Raw genomic sequence first — 19837 nt, 5'->3', positions numbered from 1 at the left:
ATTGCAGAAGCCCACAACTTAGATTGTTCTTCCTATGTGACCCAGTTGCATTGAAACCGGTTAGAAGAGATTAACAATTAAACTAGGAATCTCCTCAGACTTCTTATTTTCCTTCTCAAACCTCTCATCTTTAGGGCTTAATTTCTTCAATGTCTTAAACTGACATTCAATGTAAATATCTCCAAAATACCTGTTTATAGCTCTCTCTCCTGGTCCATCTTGGACATTAACTTCTCATCCTTAAACTGTATGTTTCATTGGCTAATTAGGCTTATTATATACTAACAAAAAGTGCCACATTTTCCATGGGACAAACTCATCTCTAATCTTACTTCCTTGTATTTATTTATAATCCAAACTCAACTTCTAGTTGTTGAGATTGGTCTTGGTCAACTTAGCCTCCTCATTTTCTACACTCTACCCAGAGCTAAGAAATTTAGCTGCTTCTTCACTAATCTTCCTAGAATACTTCTATTATTATAGCTACTATTCTTGTAAAAGATATCATTCTTTGTAATAACAACTTCAATAGTTTTCAAACTGTCCTTCCTGCCTCTCTTTTTTTTCCTACTAAAGTCCATGGCTAATTTTTTTAAAGAACAGGCCCAATTATGCCACTGCCATGCTCAATTGACATCTGTAATTCATTTTTGTATGCCAAATTAATTATAAATTCATTAACCTAGCACTTAAGATCCTCCATAGATCCTCAATCTACTTTTGCCAGTATTGCTACTCTGTCACTCATTTCCAAATGAACCTTATCATCAAGTCAAATTTAACTGTGATTGATTCTCAGAAAAGCTCATGCTTTGTTGCTTCCAGGCTTTTGCTCAATTTGTTTCACTATTCTTATGTCTTTTCCACCAGTGGATGTAATAATTACAATTACTATCATAGCAATAGTAATAATAGCTAACTTTGAATGAACTATATGCCAGGGACAGTGTTACATGCTTTATAAATATTTTCTCATTTAAACATAAGAGCATCACTTTGTTAACATGCTATTATCTCTATCATATATATTGTATTTCAAGGCTTACAAAGGTTATATTGCTTGCTCAATTTCATTACAACAATGATGAAATAATTATTCAATCTAAGAATGCAGAATTCAGAACAACTGTATTTTACTCTCTCAATGCAAATTTAAAGAGAGGGTAGAATTCAACGTGTCTTTCATTTCAGATGTCTCCTATTCAGTGTTGACTTAATGGTGTATTTTTTTTTTCAGGCAGTCAATTGTTCCTCTTTTGAATCATCAAACTCCACACTGCAACAAAGCATTTTTATTGTTCTTCTCATACAAATAAAATAAAATGTGTTCATTTTTGTAAGGGCCAAGATAAATACTAGCAGCCTGAGCAAAAGGAGTGTTTCTAATTCACCGTCATGTCCTCTGAAGCACATAACCAGAAGTGTGTATGTATGCGTGTGTGTGTATATATATATATATATATATATATATATATATATATATAAAACATATGTATACTATGTATTACATATATATGTAACATATATATTACATATTAATATATATGTAATATATTATGTATATATGTAATATATAATATGTATATATTTATATATGTAATATATGTATATATTACATGTATATATGTAATATATATTATATATTACATATGTATCTGGAGAGAGAGATTGAGAGAGAGAGAGAATTGGTACTCTGTAAGTAATTGTTGAATTAAAAATTCAAATGATTCTCTAGCGGCAGAACTGTACTAAGTACAAAATATTTTCTCGATATTTTTGTAACCAAGATCTACTGCTAATTTATAGTTTAACCTTTTTTGTGATTTATCAAGATAGACCCACAGATAGTTAAAGGGCATGATTTCATATGTCTTTGAGCATTGTGGAGAGACTCATGCAGAATAAGAATTTGTAGCAATTTTTTTTTTTCATTTGAAGTCCTGGTATTTCTGGAGAAAAATAATGAACTCTTCATAATGGAACCATAGGAAAACACTCAACAACACTGGAAATAATAATTATGGATCAAAAAGGAGATTCAAAACAGCAGGAAGCTAGATTGAACTGTAGTTATTTAATGCTGAGTACTCTTACTCAGATGGACTAGCCTAAAAAATGCTAGAAAATAGAGCTTAAAACTTTTTATGCTGTAATGTTCAATATGCTAAACTTTCTAATAACTACTGCTAAAGAATTTGGCTGCAAGACCAAAGTATGATATAATGCAGAGGTACAGATGAACTGAAAATATAATGCTAGGGTTGACTTTACTGCTAAGAGCTGATAGTAAGAAACAAAAGCCATTCCTAGCATTCAATATTCCAGGGAATTTGCCATATAAGTTTTAAGACTCATACCATGAAGCCACTAAGGACTTGGACTTTTGAAAGATAAATTTAACACAATGGCTTTCTCAGAACATCATGAAATGTCTTACAAGAAACTGAACAAATTCACACAGGTTATTTTTGCACAGGAGTTCTTTGAAAGGGTAGGTATTTCTATATGTCTGAAAATACCCTTATAATGGAATGTATTCCAAAACAGAAATTCACATTATCACTCTTTGCTTTTCATCTTCAGCAAAGAACGAAATAATATATTAACGACAATAGAAAACATATACTGGAAAAACAGTCATTGTTTCCAAAGTAACATGGTGATGTTAAAGTTTCCCAAACAGAAAATTATGTTTGGAGAACTGAGCTACAGGGACAAGACCATACATTTAAATATTGGTATTTGCTTTAGTTCAGATACAACTGTCCCCACCAAAACTCACGTTGAACTTTGATTCCCAGTGTGAGAGTGTTGAGGGGTGATGCCTAATCGGTGGTGTTGGGTTGTATGGGTGAATCCTTCATGAATGGTTTGGTGCCTTTCTTGTGGTAGTGTCTTCTCAATCTGGTGAGAGTAGATTAGTTCTTGCTGGAATGGGTTAGTTCCCTCCAAAATGGGTTGTGATAAAACCAGCTCCCCTCAGGTTTTCTCTTCTCACCTATTTACTTCTCCTTTGACCCGCTTTACCATGCTTTAACCTAGCAGTACTCAGCAGAAGGCAACCAGACACCAGTGCCTTGCTTCTCACACTTCCCAGCCTGAAGAACTGTGAGCTAAATTCGCCTATTTTCTTATAAATTATCTAGTTTCCAGTTTTCTATTACAGCAACATGAAACTAAGACAATATATCCAAGCTTTTAGGGACAGCTGACCTCTTTATAAGACTAAATTATCCTACCAAAAAATAAGAAATATCTTTCCACAATTTTATGCCTTCTTATAGAGCCATCAGTAAAATTTTAATATTTTCTTCACATAAGACATTTATTGCATGTTAATATTCTTCTGGATATTTTGTACTCTTTAGTGAAATTTTTATTTCTTTAATTTTATAAATGTTTATGGGAGAACTATGAGAAACTGCTTTTTGTGTGTGTGTTTACATTTCAATCAGATCTTGTAATAATTTTCTACATTCTTACAGTTTTTCTAAGTTATTTTAAGTTTTCCAGAGACTGCTATTAGAAAATAGAAATACCTTTATTTCTTGTATTATTTTATTTTTAATTAATTCTTCATATTAAAAATAGAATTATAAAATAATGTGGAAGAAAACAATAATGATTTTTTTTTCTAATTTATTAGGGTTAATTCTGGAGTCTGTTGAAAATGTTATTTAAAATTCCTAAATGTGAAATTATACTAAATTTTTGTACTATTTAAAAATTAAAAATCATTCTTGTTTGGTAAAAATATATAAAATAATTTTTTTAGTTTTCTATAATGACACACAGTTAAAATAGTACAGATATTTTCTAAAACTTGAAACTGCATTTTCTTGGTATTTGAAAGCAGATTTATTGAAGTATAAATTGACATAAAATAAATAGCAGCGTTTAATAATCTGTGGATTGACATTTGGCTTGTTTTCAGATTTTGTCTATTATATGTTAATGTTTGATAAATTTTGGTGGCACACATATATATTTAAATTATCCATATATGTGTGTATATACAGAGAAAAATGATTATATTGTAAGACAATAATCACAATAAAGATAATTAATATACCCACCACCCTCCAAAATTTCATTGTGTGTCTGTATAATCCATATACCCTACCACCAGTACTCAGAAGACAATTGTTCTCCTTTCTGTCACTATAGGTTTGTTTGCTTTTTCTAGACATTCATAGAAATAAATCACTTTTCAGTGTGTACTTTTTCTGTCTTCTTTCTCTTAGCATAATTATATTTAGATTCATTCATCTCATCAGTGTCACTAATTCATTCCTTTATACTGCTGAGTTATGTTCAATTATATGTATATACCAGATTTGTTTATCCCATAGTTTGTGATTGAATATTTGAGATGTTTTCAGGTTGTGAGTATTATTATTATCATTATTATTATATTATTATTTTGAGACAGAGTCTCACTCTACCACCATGCTGGGTTGCAGTGGCACAATCACAGCTCATTGAAGCCTCAAGCTTCCAGGCTAGGGTGATTATCCCATGTCAGCCTCCCCACTCAATGGGACTACAGGAACACACCATCACACTTAGTTATTATAGTTTTTGTATTTTTTGTAGAGAAGGATTTTGCCATGTTGCTCAAGCTGTCTGAGACTCCTAGGCTGAATTGATCCACTCCCTTCCACCCTCTTAAAGTACTGGAATTACAGGCGTGGGCCACTGTTCCCAGCCAGGCTTCAGGTATTAAAAATAAAACTGCTATGCACATTTACTTACAAATATTTGTAAAAACATATGCTTCTATTTTTCTTGGATGTGGAATATCTGGATCATATGGTAGGTATATATTTAATTCTGTAAGAAGCTGCTAAACTATTTTTCAAAGTGGTTCACCATATGGAACACAGACATACTAATCATTGTAAGGCCTGCACTTGCCCATTCTAACATCTGTGTCCATTCTGGGTGGTTTTCAACTAATGTATTCCTTTTCCTTATAGATCATATTTTCCTGTTTCATCCCATACCTCATAATGTTTTATTAGTTACAAGACATTGTAAACTTTATCTAATTGAGTGCTAAATATTTTTGCAAGTTGTAAATAATCTTAAGCCTTGTTTTGGAAAGCAGTTTGATTCTTTTAAATCTAAAGCAATATTTAAATTTTAGTTTTATGTTCATTAGTCTTTGAGGACTTCCTCCTAGAAGATTTTTTCGTTCATGGAGGATTTTATTTCATAGATTTGAGTCTACATGTAGTTGTCTTATAAATTGTTCATAACTTACAAAGGATATGACAATGTTTTCTTTATTAGTCTAACTATTTGTGTATGCAGGTTGCAAATTTGCCTAAACTACTTTGTTTGTATAAAACTTTCTCTTTGGGTTTCTGTAGGTTCCAAAAGTTAGAAAAAGGGGACAAATGGGTGTTTGAGACTAAATTCTTCCATAGAGACATATAGCACTTATCCTGGATTAAACTAATCTTACAGTTTTCTAGACATCAGACACCTAGAATGTTCCAGTATAGTTGCTGGTTGCAAAACCAAGCTGTTTCAATTTCAAAATGCAGACTATAGTGTTCACTACAATCTTATACACAATTCATTTAATAGTAGACTGTGTCTATATTATATTTCTAGCAACTCCATATATTTGATTTACCACAATTTTATCAATTTGAAAAAAATAATTGTAGCATTCATGTAGGTAAATTTTTAAAAGTCCTATAATGATGACTTAGAGTTAAAGGAAGTTGAAGCATTTTTGATAGCTACATCTGAATTATAATCATTGATTAAATCATAACTAACCGGCCGGGCGCGGTGGCTCAAGCCTGTAATCCCAGCACTTTGGGAGGCCGAGGCGGGTGGATCACAAGGTCAAGAGATCGAGACCATCCTGGTCAACATGGTGAAATCCCGTCTCTACTAAAAATACAAAAAATTAGCTGAGCATGGTGGTGTGTGCCTGTAATCCCAGCTACTCAGGAGGCTGAGGCAGGAGAATTGCCTGAACCCAGGAGGTGGAGGTTGCGGTGAGCCGAAATCGTGCCATTGCACTCCAGCCTGGGTAACAAGAGCAAAACTCCTCCTCAAAAAAAAATCATAACTAACCACTCCTTGAACTAAATACATCTCAATTAGAGTACCTAAACAGCTTAGTTTATAGTTTAAAACCAACACACACACACACACACACACACACACACACACACACATTCTCTCTGTCTCTGTGTATGTTTATGTATTATAGATATACATATAAATATATATTTCCAAAATATATTGTAGCATGTTAGCATGTTATATTACAGACTCACATTTTATAGGTATTTTCCCACTTATCTTCAATGTGCTTACTAGGTATTTAGTAGTTATTTTTAAAATAACTTTTAAAAATAATTTTACTAATCTTTTCAAAGAACTAATTTTGGGTTAATTTTAAAATCTTTTCTGTTTTTATTGTTTTTAGGTTCTGAAAATTTTATTTTCTGTCTTTGTGAATTCATTTCTCCTAGCAGTTTTCTTAACCTTCTTACATTTAAAGCTCAATTTTATTATTTATTTTCTTTCATTCCTGAAAATAAAAATATTTCAGGGTTTGTATTTTCTTCCAAGCACTTTTTAGTCATCTTACAAAAGTTTAAATATGTACTGTCAAATGCCACTGTTTTCTCAAAAAAGACTTGTTTAGAAAATACAAAGCTGATAACGTTTTCAACTGTTGTTTTTATTAAAAAAAAAATGGTTACTTTTCTCATTCTCAAATCTTTCCTTTAAGCTTAAAAATTATAGACTTCATGCTATTTTTCTGAATGTTTTTCTCATTAGCTGACATCAGTGACAGCCAGACATTTTTTACTCTCCTGAAGATTTCCTGTGTGGTTTCTCCTTGGTACTAGTAACTGTCCACTTGCAATCTGTTAGAAGGTCCATTTAAAGCTTAAGCTGAAAGTCTGGCTAATGTAAATTTATGTTACTACTTGAGTAGTGAATCAGCTTAATTGGGAAAGGTGTCAGAGCTGTTGGCAGTCCAAGAGAAACTGATCTCTGTATTTTTTTTATTTTGTGTTTTATGAAGCTGCTGCTTTTTCTTTCATAGCTTTTCTCTTAGGCTACCCATTCTACTAGCTCATTGCTCTATTTATCCCTCTTTGTTTCCTGTAGCTTGCTGTAACATGGGTGATCTCCAAATCCTCAGTCTTCCTACTTGTGTTTTCCACTGTGCTGTGTGGAATTGTAATTGATTACACTGTCAGGGATAGTGTATGTGGCCTGCTGCTTCAGTAACCTACGGTTGAAGCTCATCTCCTACCCTGACATACAAATCTGGAGGTGTTTGAGGGTTTTTGCAACGTGTTCTTCCCCTGTTGTCCAAGGACGCTGCTGTTTCTCAGTAAAGAAAGCTATGTGAAGGCCGGGCGTGGTGGCTCAAGCCTGTAATCCCAGCACTTTGGGAGGCTGAGGTGGGCGGATCACGAGGTCAAGAGATTGAGACCATCCTGGTCAACATGGTGAAACCCCATCTCTACTAAAAATACAAAAAATTAGCTGGGCGTGGTGGCACATGCCTGTTATCCCAGCTACTTGGGAGGCTGAGGCGGAAGAATTGCTTGAACCCAGGAGGCAGAGATTGCAGTTAGCCAAGATTGTGCCACTGCACTCCAGCCTGGTGCCTGGTGACAGAGTAAGACTCTGTCTCAAAAAAAAAAAAAAAAAAAAAGAAAGCTATGTGAATGCCCATAATACAGTCTTTAACCTGACCTGTGTTTACCACCATTGCTTTTTCCTTGAATTTTCTCAAAACTGGATGACTACTTCCTCTAATTTTTCAGTATCAAATGACATATTTTCTTATGATTATGTCCTGTAAAGCGAAATCTTTTATTTTGGGATGTGAACCATATATGATAATAGATACACATGTACACCTTATACATCTCCTGAAACAGAAAACATGTTCTGGGTGTAAAATAGTTGTTGTCCATGTGATGATTACTAAAATAATGCGAGCATATGTAGAAAGTAAAAAATGTAAGAGTGAAAAACACAAACAAAAACTTTCCTGATTTTTTTAGTCCTGTTATTTCCCCAAAACTATTACTGAAAAATGTGCCTACACTTGGATATTAGATATAAAACATTCTAGATTAATGTGTTCATATAAAGAGAGAGTCTATAGTCAGAAATGTATTTCATTTATCAATCATACAGAATCATATTTCCATGTCACACATACAGATATTTTAACTATTTTAAAAGGCTGCAAACATTTTATCTCAGTGATATTTCTGTATAAACAGTGAGAGGTCTATGTAAGTATACTACTGAATATTTATTATATTATGTATTACAAAAATTAAACTTATTTATGGCTATTTAGTTCTCATTTATTTGTTTTGGTTCTGCTATTACAAACAATGTAAAAAATTAATGACTTTAGATCTTTTATTTCTCTGTGTCCATCTGAGAATGGTTGAAAGCTAAGTCAATAGAAATTAGATATTTAAGTCAATAAATAATTTTGTAATTTTGTTAGTTCTGTCAAATTGATCTCAGAGTATCACATAAGCAAAGATTTCTTGTATTACTTTTCTATTGTTGCCATAAAAATTGTGACAAACTAATCTTACAGTTAGCACAAGACCTCTAGAGTGTTCCACTGTAATTGCTGGATCTCAAAACCAAGCCTTGGTTTTATTTTCAAAGTATAGAATATTGGATTTACTGGAATAATATATGCAGTTTATTTAAAAGTAGAATGTGTCTAAATACATTATGCTTAAGTTACTGACAGGCTTAAAAATATCATTTCTATCCAGACGTTATTTGATTATTTTAAAATTATTAATCTAGCGCTTTTATTATGTATTTTTACATAAATATCCTTAACACATCTCAACATTATTTTTAGTATGAGAATTTAACTACACAAAATGTTAGAATAATAAAGAAGACATTTTCATATCTTTTGTAAGTTGTAAACAGTTTATAAGACAACCAGAGTATTTGCAGTCTTTTTACTATTGCAATATATTATTTTCATAATTATTTATGTGCCATATTTATCATATACTACATATTCACATATATTTGGATTCATATGTAAATAGGATATATACTTTCAATAATTTATTCCTATAACACAATCAAGCTGATTTAGTTTCTTAAAATTTATATATATTTTTTTCTACCTAGTAAGGAGCTTCTACATGATATACTTTTAAAAATTGTTATTCTTGATATTTATTCCAGATTCATTTTATTGCCATTTATTAAGCTTCAAAATTTCTGTTAAAGTCACTTTTAATTGATTGGTTCATTTAGAAAATAATGTGACTTGAAAATGTTTGGTCAGGCTGGGCGCGAAGGCTCATGTCTGTTTTAAGCACGTTGGAAAGCTAAGGCAGGAAGACCCCCCACTTCAGCCTATGAGTTCAGGAGTTATCACATCACTGCTTTCCAGTCTGGGTAGCAGAGTGACACCTGTCTCTATAAAAAAAGTGATAAATAATAAAACATACTTATTTAAACATAATAAAGTAAAATTTAGAAATGGTTGGTCAGGAATGGTTATTTTGGCCAAACCCAGTGCCTTCTATCTGTAATCTCAACACTTTGGGAAGCCAAGACTGGAGGATTACTTGAGCCCAAGAGTTCCAGACTAGCCTGGACAACATGGTGAAATCTTATCTTTACACAAAATACAGAAAAATTAGCCAAGTGTGGTGTTATGTGCCTGTAGTCCCACCTACTATGAAGGCAAAGGTAGAAGGATCCCTTGAGGCCAGGAAGTCAAAGCCCTAGTGAACCAACATAACACCACTGCACTCCAGCTTGAATAATAGAGCAAGGCCCTGTCTAAAAAAAAAAAAAAAAGTAAGAATGGTTATTTTGATCAAAATAGTTGTATGTTGTTTGGATTAACTAGTTTAAAAGAGAAAAGAAAATGATGTAAGGTTTTTATTTGCCTCCTGTTTCCAAATATCATCACTCTTTGTGGATAACATAGTGTCGTACCTAGAAAATTTCAGAAGATAATTTTAAAAATTATTCCAAATTATAAATAAGCCTATAAGCCTAAAGTGGCCATATAGTACATATTAATATCAAGACCATACATAGATAGAAGCTGTCTCATTAAAATTATAATACAGGAAATCTTCACAAGTAACGATATTTGGTTTCTTATGTAGAGTACATCTTCTCCTTTTTATTCACAATACAACCACATTTTTTAAGGTGGCCATCTCTCCTCAGATTCTAAATTGACAGTAATATAACAAATCATAGTAAACTGTGCCAATTCACTGTGAAGGCTGTTTGTTGAGAGACTAATGGGAGCAAGATTTTGTTTCCAAAGAAAGTGAGGCAAGTAGGCCTTTGGATACCTCCGCAGGCAGTGAAATTGCTTCATAGCCAAGGAATCCTGAGTTTAAGAAATGCACATCCTTTGTGATGGGCTGCATGGAAATGTGCCAAACCTCAGCCCCAGAGTGAGAGGTTATATTAATTACATTGAATGGCAAACATTTCTGCTCTTTACTCCAGAAGCCAACATGATCTCTGTTTTTCAATGCTCTTTGTTATGCAAACATCTTTAAAAGAGGATAGTGCAGAATTAGTCTGTGTTGAAAGACATGCAGAATCCTAAGATATGGCTGGAAAATTGCATCACATTATTTTAAGAAATACATTGTAGAAATTTGGCTAAAGCATACAATTCACACAAGAAGGGTCCCAATTAATTGACTCAGAGCCTTTCCAGAATAGTCCCACTCCCCATAAGACAGATTTGTATTTCACTTCTTATTTTTTAAAATATACTCACTAAATTTTGTTTTCAGAGGATTATTTAATTTTCTGAAAAGATAAATGATCTTTCTCAGCTTTCAATTTATTCATACTTAATCATGATTTGTGTATGACATCCATTATATCTGACCAGTTTATATAAAAGTCACCTCATTCAATTACTGTTTACTTAAAAGTTTTGAGTACTGTGCCATTTCAAGGAACTCTTGACAATTTTTAACTCTGGTTTCAGAAGGCTTAGTGCTGTATTCACATGGGTGTGGCACTTACAAAATTGTTTACAACTTTATGCCTATAGGTATAATAGTTAAAGGCAAGTGATGAATTTTTGTGTTTTATGAACACCAATATATTTGAACACTGACATAAAATTTTACATTTGAAAACAGTAACCGCAGGATAGAAAGGAAGAAAAATTACCAGTCCTCATTTGGTAACTCTGTACCTTGTAAATAAATTCTTGAAATCTTAAGAGCTCTCATGGATTTGTTATTTCAATTACAATTTTAATGATACATACCATACGATCTGAATTGACAAGGCTGTTTGAATGTCCTGCTACGTAAAAATAAATCAATTCAGTGAGTAATGTTAAGAGAATATATATATTTATTATTATTGTGATGCATGATATGTAGGAACACACAATGGAGGAAAGATATTTTTGCTATTCATTGGCAGAAAATTAATATGTTATGTACTATATAATAATATATAATAGGAAAAGGCAATCATTCTGTTGAATGGCTTTGGTATTACTATAAAACACAGCAGCTATGCATTTTCTTTCCCTAAAGTACAGTTTGGACTCACTTCTGCATCAGAGAAAAGGAACAGCTAACCATTTATAAAATAAATGAAATCCAACACAATCACAAAGGACAGATATTTGCAAGCTGAGAGCATTCTTAATACAGTACATTATAATAAGTTATAAATGATACATTTTAGAACTAGTAAATTCCTCTTGGAATTAAGGAATACCATCAATAAACAGACTTATTTTTTCCTTTCAGTCTACTTTATGTATCATGCATTCGTATGAATTCTAAAGACAGGATTCACATGAGGAACACAGCACTGTAGCACAGTGAGAAGTGCTTTTATGAAAATTATCTCCAGCCTAGAATAGAGATCAGACAGAATTTAAAATATTATGTGGAAATAACAAAGATCAGGGTTGTGTGGCAATATCTGTTAAAGCAGTTGGACTCAAATCTGGATGCGCCGTTGAATACTAAAGAAATCTAAAAAATGGTGATGTCCAGGAATTGCACTGAATCCACTGAATCAGTTTCTAGGTTAGGAGAGGCCAGATTTGGGTTTTGGGATTATCTCAAAGTTCTTACAGGTGTTTAAAATATTCAGAAAGGCCGTAATCCTAGCCTGTAATCCCAGCTACTGGAGAGGCTAAGGCAGGAGAATGTCTTGAACCCAGGAGGCGGTGGTTGCAGTCAGCCGAGATCGCGCCATTGCACTCCAGCCTGGGCAGTAAGAGCGAAACTCCATCTCAGGAAAACAAAACAAAATATTCAGAAAGGACTGAGGATCAACCAAGTTTAGGAGCTCTTGATTATTCACTTCTGGTCTTTTGTTTTTTAGATGATCATACCTAATACTGCTTCAACATAGTCTAACAAAAATATTTGTATTATCACATCCATGTAGGTCATTCTATGCTTTTTTGTGGGTGTAATATTTTTTCTCAAATATCTTGAAATACAAAATATATTTATTTTTGATGCTCTAAATTACCTTCAGTTTCATTGAGTTTAGTTTTATTAATTCATTCATGCATATTTAATCTTAATCTTTCCTTTTTATAGTGCTGGCTATTCATTCACCTGTGCCCAGAAATTCTTAACTGTCTTTTGATATTTAGGAATAAAGGATTACAATGATTATTATATCTGAATAATTTTTCTCACTTGCTTACATGTATAAATGTTTCCTCTGGGAAGGATTCTTTTAGTATTAGAAAGGCCGACTGGGAGTTCTGCTTATGTGGCTTGGGTTTGCCAAACAGCTGGTTTTGTTTGGGTCAGAGGAAAACAAACAGTTCCTAAATTGAAGCTGTCAAATGTTCCATCCGAAATTAAGGACTATGAGAAGCTCCGGGTAGACAGTGCAGAACCAAAGACAGTTCTGAAAGTGGAAGTTAGCCATTTAGGGAAACAAATTCAAACTACTGAATGATGCTCTGTTTTCATAAACTTAAAGTCACTTAATATGCACACTTCCTTCTTGGGCTAGTCCTTACTTACACATTCAGCATCATCTTGTACCAAATTACTCTCTCTTCACCAAGTCACATTAGCCTTATTACATATTCTCACAGTGCATATGCTTTCCTTCTGTTTGAAAAAGATAATTTACCACCATATTTTTTTCGTAGTTGATTCCTATTTATATTTCCCACCTCAGCTCAACACCATTTCCTCAAGGAAGATAATTGAAATTACCCTAAATGTTCCTCGCCTATTTATAGAGGGCACAGGATGTACTTGGCAGTTGGTTAAGGGGTGAGTATAAGATAGAGTTAATTCTTTTCAGAATATTATTACACACTTTGGAAGAGAAGAGTTTTCTCTATTTTCGTGTTTAATAATCTTGATAATGATATACCAAGTTAATATTTAAAAAGGTATTTTTATGAAAATGTATTTTATTATCATTAAATAAATTATCAGTAAATAAATGAGTAATGTTTTAAAACTAGAACACAATTACCAGGATAAGTTGATTGTTTTAAATATAAGTATTTTCTAAAAAAAATAAATTTTATTTTATTAAGATTTTACCATTATCCATACCTATGTTCTCTTGTGTTTTCCAAATCATATTTTATATCCTTTCTTATTCTAAATTATATATTTATATGCTTTATCTACTTTTTTATTAGACTACTGATGAGATAATTATTTGGGTATGTTTTCTAAAGAAATATCTCTCTTTTTTATTTGTTAGTTCTGTCTCTTGGCTAAATAGCAGTTTCTGCTACAACATTAAATCTATCTACTTTAAATTTTAAATTCATGTAAAAAAGTAACAATTTTTATACTTTCAAAAACTCTTACTGATTTCATTACTCATCATGCTTCATTCTAAAATGTATTTTCCTCCCTTTGAATATTTTATTCTATTAATTTAGCTGCTATTTTGATTTCTCTTTCTTGTTTAGGTAAATGTTCATGGATGTTATAATTTCAGATTATTTCTTTGGCTAAAATTACTTCTCTATTATCCCAGCACATAAATTACAATTTGGTTGGGTACAGGAACCTTGGAAAATACATTTTGTTTCAAAACTATAGTCGTTTTTCCATTTTATTCTTTCATTTTACGTAATTGAAATTTCTGATACCAACCTGATTTATTTTACTTTGCCCTTTTTTAGTATGTATTCTGATAGGAATATTTTTTCTTCAACCTTGAAATATTTTTAAAAATCAGTGATGTATTTTTAACTGTGTTATTTTTCTCATCATTCCAGAAGTTCTGTTAATCAGAGGACAGTTACTTTTATCTCTAAGGTATGGCTTCTGTTATTTACAAACTATTTTTCATTTCAATTACTCTTTTTTTAATTCTTAAAATACTCTTTGTGTATACTGATATTTTAGAAATCTGACCTCATCCATATCTTTTAGCTCTCCAAATTTATGTTAGGTGAAAGCTGACTGGGGGCCTTGGTTCACTAATTCTCCAGACAGATTTATATTTTTATTTGTTGAGTCAAGAACTGCTTGGTTTTCTTTGAACTGTACCTTGGAAAAAATTCTTGAAGTTTCTGGTGTGTAAATGAGCATACTTTTGCCCGTGATCTTATTCGTATAGGTACTGGGTTTTTTTCTCAAATTTAAATTATTATTACGGATTTTTCAATATTGTCTCCTTTGCTTCCATTTTTCGTCTATGAAAAAAATGTGTGTATACACACACACAACACACACAGACACATGCACACACCAAAACACCAATCCTTTATTAGTCTTGTAAAGCAAGTAGACAACCTAACTTCCTCCCTAATAGTCCTATGTGGGATGAAGGCTTACAGAATAATAGTTTCCCAATGTTTCACACAATTTAATGAAAAATCAAGATTTGAATTGGCATAAGTGTTTTTTATGAGCTCCTGACAGCAACCTTACACTTTAGTGCTATCCAAGACCAGCCACACTCATGACTTTTCTTCAGAAAATCATGTAACTGAGTAAACTCCTTTCACTTTAACAACAATCTCATATCAAACTTTAATAATCAATTTTGTCCCTGAAGCCTCTCCACTAGTGGCCATTCGTTTTTGCTCTATGAAAAGATTACTTGATGATTTCTTTCTCTTCAAACCTCTCACAATTCTTTTCCGTATTCTGGAGCAATAGAAGCCATTAAAACTCAATTTCCTCATGCTTCTAATGCCAAATTTACCATCCTATTTTCACTAAACCATCTTCATCCTTTCTTCTACAAAAAAAATAAAATAAATTAAAAAAAATAAAAAAACTAGCTTCTCCCTTCTTCTCAAAGGCAGTCCTGTCCACACGTTGACTTGCTTCTGTCCGCTCCATTCTCTCCAGGTTTTATTGCTGTGTTATCCCCTCTTGCCTGTGTTATCTTCCCATCTGCTCTCTATTTGCTTTTTCCATCCAAAGATAGTCTCTTATTTCCCATCTAAAGAAAATCATTTCCTGACTGCATTCTTTTTCAACTTCTACTTTTTTCCTACTTCCATTCATTACCAGCTTTTTAAATTCACTATTAGAACTGTAGTGTTTATCTCCAAATAAAAGCTATTTCAACTGGTTTTGTTAGTATTACAGACAATATCCAACGAGCCACAAATTGTATCCTCATCTTTCCCAATATTAAATAGCATTCTTCACCCTTGACCAGTCTCCTATGCTATATTCTCTTTCTATATTTGATCTACAATATTGGACATTGCTCTAACCTACAATGCAGAATCTGTGAGTTAATTCTGTCCAAAAATTTTATGTTGATCCTAAGATCTACAGCTTTAACATAGATTTGTTACCTAAATTTAAGAAGCTCATACCCAACTTCTACTTGGTTTCACCACATGGCTATCTCATAAACATATAAAAATAAATTTTTAATAGAAAGTTCTTCAATGAAAATTTCATCTGATTGCTCCATTCCATCTTCAGTTTTATACTTATATTTAGAATTAAGAAGTTTTACAATATAAAATCTAGATTTATTTAACTGTTCCTTCAGCCTCAAAAAATTCTTAAACTCATAATCGATTCTATCTACAAAATGTATCAAATAGCCAGTTTTTTGCTTCTGTTTTTTTTCCTTTGGCATCTGTATCTCCACTGTGGTCTAAGTCCCCATCAGTTCTCTCCTGGACAGTTACAAACTCTTCTGAATTTGTCATTATACTTCCACTTTTGTGTCCCTATGACCAATGGTTTATGTAGAAGATATTTTTTAATTTAAATAGATTGTTTCCTCCTTTTTAAGTTTTTTTTTTTTTTTTTTTTTTAATTTGGGTGAGAACGTTTAGCCTGAGATGTACTATTAATACATTTTTAAGTACACAATACAGTATTTTAACCATAGGCATAATATTGTGGAACAGATGTCTAGAATGTATCCATCTCATGTAATGGAAATTTTATAACCATTCATTAGTTTTTTTTTGATTTTCTCCTCCCTCCACCCCTGAGGCCCTGATAATTATGATTCTGCTCTATGATTTTTCAAGTTTGACTATTTTATCTACCTTATATAAATGGAATCATTCAGTGTTTGTACTTCTGTTACTGGCTTATTTTGCTTGGCATAATGTGTTCCTGATTCATCTCTGTTATTGAATATTGCATGATTTTGTCCTTTTATAAGACTGAATAATACTACATTGTATGTTAGGAGGGCTAAGTTTGTGTGCCAACTAGACGGGGCTAAGGAATGCCCAGATAGCTAGTAAAGCATTATTTCTGAGTGTGTCCGTCTGTAAGGATGTTTCTGGAAGAGATTAGCATTGGAATAAATAGACAGAGTAAAAAAGATCACCCTTACCAATTAGAGTGGGCATCATCTAATCCACTGAGAGCCTGAATAGCATAAAGAAGTGCAAAATGGGGAAATTTTCTACCTATTTTAAATGAAATATATATATTTTTCCTGTACTCAGCCATCAGCACCCCTGGTTCTCAGGCCTTGAGACTTGGGTTTGAAATTATACAATCAATTATCCTGGTTCTTAGGCCTCTGGACTAAGATTTAATTACAACTTTTCAGGTTGCCCAAGTTGCAGATGGCAGATCTTGGGACTTCTGGGTCTCCACATTATGTGAGTCAATCCCTATTTATGTGTGTGTGTTTCCCTGGAGACTAATACTTACGTATATACCACATTTACTTTATCTATTCTTCTGTCAATGAACATTTAGGTTGTTTCCACATATTGAAAATTGTGAAGAGTGCTATAGTAAACATTGGATGCTAGTATCTCTTCAAGAACATCATTTTAATTATTCTGGATAAATAAACATTAGTGGGATTGTTGAACTACACAGTAGTACTGCTTTGAATTTTTGGATGAAGCTTCCTGCTGTTGCTAGAACAGCTGAGCCGTTTTGTATTCTATCAACAGTGTACAAGGGTTTCAATTTCTCCATATCATTGCCAACACTTGTATTTTGCTTTTTGATCATAGTCTTCTTAACAGGAGTGAGGTTATATATATCACTGTGGTTTTGGGTTACATTTTTCTGATGACCAATGACATTGAGCAAATATTCATATACACACTGAGTGTTTATATTTCTTCTTTTGGGAAATGTCTATTCAACTCTTTAGTTCACTTTTAATTGGGTTATTACACATGTACTTTTTGCTATTAAATTGTATAAGTTTCTTAAATATTTTTGAAATTAACCCCAAATCTATGTGGTTTACAAATACTTTTTTTTCCATTTCTCATATCATGTGATACAGCAGTTGAACTTCTTGGTATTTACACAAAGCAGATGAAGACTTACGTCCTCAGGAAAACCTGAACACACCTTTATAATAGCTTTATTCGTAATTGCAAGAACTTGAAAACAACCAAGATGTCTCTTAGTAGAAGAATGGTTAAATGAATTGTGATACATCCAGACAATAAAATATTATTCAGTGCTAAAAAGAAATTAGCTAAGAAGTCATTAAAATGGATGGAGAATTGGGCACAGTGGTTTGCAATTGCAATCCCAGCACTTTTTGAGGCTGAGGCAAGAGGATTGTCTCAGGTTCACTTTTTGAGACTGAGGCAAGAGGAGTGTCTCAGGTTAGGAGTTTGAGAACAGTCTGGCAACCTAGTGAGACCTTGCTCTACAAAAACACAAAATAAATAATAATCCAGACATAGGTGTGTGTATTCATAGTCCTAGCTACTCAGGAGGCTAAGAAGGTAGAATTGCTTGTGCTCAGGAGATTGACCGACTCTGTGGTGAGCTGTGATCATGACACTTTATTTCAGTCTAGGCAACAGAGTGAAACTTTCTCTAAAATTATTTTTTAATTTAAAAAAATACATAGAGGAGGTGATTAAATGAGTATTACTAAGTGAAGGAAGATAATCTGAAAGGCTACATACTATGTGATTGCTGCTATATGACATTCTAAGGAAAGCAAAACTTTGGAGATCGTATAAAGATGAGCAGTTGCCAGTGACTGGGTGGAATGAGGGACAGATGGACAGATCACAGAGGACTTGTAGGGTGGCAGAAATACTCTGCATCATAATATAATGATGTATACATGGCATTATACATTTGTTCAAATTCATAGAATATACAACACTAATAGTGAACACTAATGTAAATTACAGATTTTGGGTGATTATGGTGTGTCAATGCAGGTTCATCAGTTGTAAGAAAGGTACCAGTCTGTCTCTTCACATATGCCAAGCTAAAAAAAAAAAAAATACCACTGTGATGAGGGATGTTGAAAATAGGGGAAGCTACATATATGTGGGGGCAAGGGTATATGGTGATTTTTTGCACCATCTTTTAAATTTTGATGAAAACATAACTGCTCTAGAAAAATTAAGTCTTTCAAAAATTCAAATGTAAATACAGAGGGCCTTGTTTAACCAACACAATTTTGAGTAAAAAACAAAGTTAGAAACATCTCATTTCCTAACTTCAAAATATATTAAATAGCAATAGTTATCAAAACAGTATGATACCAGCATAAAGACAGACATATAGACCAATGAAACAAAACAGAGAATCCAGAAACAAATACATTCATGTACAGTTAATTGATCTTCCACAAGGTGCTGGGAATTTATAATGTTAAAAAGTTTCTTCAACAGGAAAACTGGATTACCCCATGCAAAAGAGTAAATTTGTACTTCTATCTTACAACACACACAAAAATCAAATCAAACATTTGATTTCCTTGAAGACATAAGCATAAAACTCTTGGAAGGAAACAGTGGAAAATCTTCATGACATTGGTGTTGGCAACAATTGTATAGATATAATGTTCAAAAAACAGGCAACAGAAGCAAAAGTAGACCAAGGGAGCGTATCAACTTGGTTCTTCTTAAAACAAAATAAGATCATATTATTGGACAGGTGCAAAACTGAGTTTCAGAATGGCACTAATTACCACAGATATGAAAATCCAGATTCCTCAAATGGTCTGCAAAGACTGTCTGCACTTCCCATATACAACTTGCACTTCCCAGATAACTTTTCTTTCTAGTTTCTGTCCTCCAGACTCACTAGTATTCTTCTTATTCTTTGAAAATTACAATCACTTTCCAAAGCTAGGCATACTGCTCTTGCCAAACTCCTGAGGAAAAACTCCTCTTTATTCATTTCACATGGCTAATTCTTTCTCATAATTTAACTCTCAGTGTGAAAAACTTCTTGGAGAAAACTTATGTGATCTTTTATGACCTTATATTGATTATCACACTAAAAGAATGTTTCATTTTTAGCTATACCTTCCTGGAATAATTATTATACATAAAATGTATGTACTTTATAATTTTTTCTCATTAGTTTGTTTTTTTTTT

This window comes from Saimiri boliviensis, chromosome 1, assembly GCF_048565385.1.
Source record: "Saimiri boliviensis isolate mSaiBol1 chromosome 1, mSaiBol1.pri, whole genome shotgun sequence".
In the NCBI taxonomy this organism is placed as follows: Eukaryota; Metazoa; Chordata; class Mammalia; order Primates; family Cebidae; genus Saimiri; species Saimiri boliviensis.
The sequence above is the reverse complement of the archived record's forward strand: the minus strand, read 5'-3'. Positions refer to the sequence as shown.